The sequence below is a fragment of the Hyperolius riggenbachi genome, chromosome 4 (genome assembly GCF_040937935.1).
Source record: "Hyperolius riggenbachi isolate aHypRig1 chromosome 4, aHypRig1.pri, whole genome shotgun sequence".
NCBI classification, from domain to species: domain Eukaryota; kingdom Metazoa; phylum Chordata; class Amphibia; order Anura; family Hyperoliidae; genus Hyperolius; species Hyperolius riggenbachi.
In genome coordinates this window covers 11,486,884-11,489,142 of record NC_090649.1, presented here as the reverse complement: position 1 = coordinate 11,489,142, position 2,259 = coordinate 11,486,884, and the positions used below count along the sequence as shown (strand labels likewise).

The 2,259-nt window shown below is 47.7% G+C and overlaps 1 pseudogene; it reads right to left on the bottom strand.

Annotated features, from left to right (window-relative positions):
- The window catches only part of LOC137571036 (zona pellucida-like domain-containing protein 1), a 128,194-nt pseudogene extending 126,691 nt beyond the window's left edge, over positions 1-1,503 (bottom strand).
- Between the last annotated feature and the right edge of the window lie 756 nt (positions 1,504-2,259).

Sequence of the window (2,259 nt, the reverse complement as noted above, 5' to 3'; positions counted from 1 at the left end):
GCATAAATCCGGAATGCACTATCCGAGTGAATCCAGATACATATTAGGTACCTAGTTCGGGTACCCATATCCAGATAGCATAACCACAGAGATGATGTCCATGACGTCATTGAGCCAATCAGAGGGCTCCCAGCTGAAGCCCTAGTGTAACATCTACAACTATGGCGGCTGTGGACACGCAGAGTATACCCGCAGCCATCTTTGTTCCCTGTTCTCAGGCCTCATACATTCCGTCGGTGTCTAGCACGCCGGGAACGGTACTGTCTCGTGCTCATAGGGTCGCTGTATCGCGCGGGTGCGCGAGGAGACAGAATCTTTATGCTGGAAGAAGGCGCGTCAGCTGACCTGCCGGTCGGCTGATGTCAGAGGTGACTCACGCCGCTCGGATTGGCTGATTGGTAAGGGGCGTGGCTGTGAGCTCTCCTTGGCTTCTTAAGCCTTCACTGGTCATTGGCAACTTGTCTGCTGTTGTGAATACACTCGTGTTAGCGCTCAGACCTTAGTCTAATATCCGGTGTGCTTTGATCTGGGAGGAAACCAGGGATTTCACTCAAGACTAGGACTATTGTATATTGTATTACTGATTACCTGTGTATGATTCTGGCTATACTCTGACCTTGCTATTGCTTATCATTTCTGTACTTCTGCCTATCTGACCTTAGTTGCTGAACCTCTGCCTGATAACTCACTATTCTTCTGCCTCACGTTTCTGTACTGTATTCGCCTCTCAGTTGCCAAACCTTGCCTGTCTGACCTCTCTACTCACCAGTGGGCCCTTGCCACTGGTGAGGTGCTCTTTTGACTAAATACCCACCAGCTCCTCTGGTGAGATTAGTTTAAGTTATACAGCTCCTGTGACTGATAGTACCTTACCAGCTCCTCTGGTAAGGTCTAGTTAAACTATTCAGTCGCTTGTGCTGTTAGTACCTTACCAGCTCCTCTGGTAAGGTTTAGCCAAACTTTGTTGTCACTCCTGCTGTTAGTACTTTACCAGCTCCTCTGGTAAAGACCTATTATTTATTCTACTGTTGTTGCAGCTAGTACCCACCAGCTCCCCTGGTGAGGGCTAGCACTATTGTTGTAGCTAGTACCAGGGGCGTAACAATAGACCCTGCAAGGGATGCAGCCACAGGGGGGCCCAGAAGCCACAGGGGGCCCAGTCCTAAGAGACTGACAACTAAAGGCAAGGAGAGGAAAAACTTTCTGCTCTCTGCACAATTGTTCTAATGATTTTTAGGCTTTGCTAATTATTATAGGCGGTTTATTAAGGGGTACTCTTCAGTTGTTTCCCCCATGACCCAGTTGACCAAGAAAGGTGCTGATGTGACTAACTGGTCACCAGAAGCCATTGAGGCCTTTTAATCACTAAAAAGATCTTTTTGTTCCGCCCCCATATTGCGTCATGTTGACGTCACCCGCCCCTTCATCGTAGAGGTAGATGCATCGGAGGTTGGGGTTGGGGCAGTCCTCTCGCAAGCTTTTGGACCCGATAACAAGGTTCATCCTTGTGCATTTTTTTCGGGAAAATTTGCACCGGCAGAGAGGAATTTTGATGTGGGGAACCGGGAATTGTTGGCTGTTAAGTTAGCTCTAGAGGAGTGGCGTCATTGGTTGGAGGGGGCAGAATTTCCCTTTACTGTTTATACCGACCATAAGAACTTCGAATACATTGAGAGGGCCAAGAGGTTAACACCCAGGCAGGCGAGATGGGCACTTTTTTTTCCCGGTTTGATTTTATCATAATTTATAAACCCGGGGATAAGAATGTTAACGCCTTATCCAGGTGTTTTGAATCTGAATCTGCCCCACCAGCCGCTCCTGTCAGTATTCTACCTGAGAGGTATTTTCTGGCAGCCACTGAGATCTTTGAAGACTTGTCAAAATCGCTTATTGCATGTCAGTCCAATTGTAACGATCGGTGTAACACAGAGAGGATCTGATTACCGGTGATCTGCAGTATCACCAAGAATACAGATATATACCCGATTATTGATGATCTGCAGTATCACCGATTATCAGATATATTACTAACCTCTGGACACCTGAGTAATATGAGTGTTTGGTACAACAGTAATACTTTGAGGAGAGCACCCGTACAGAGGGTGCCAGGCAGTAAGAGATACTGCTTAGAGATCAGGTTCCTTCCAAAGGTCTGATGCTCCCCAAGGGGCGGAGCCAGGCTGAGAGTGGGAAGGACCAGAGTGTGTGTGACACCAATGGTGAAGTGTCACTGACAGGTCTGTGAACTATCTCCAAGCA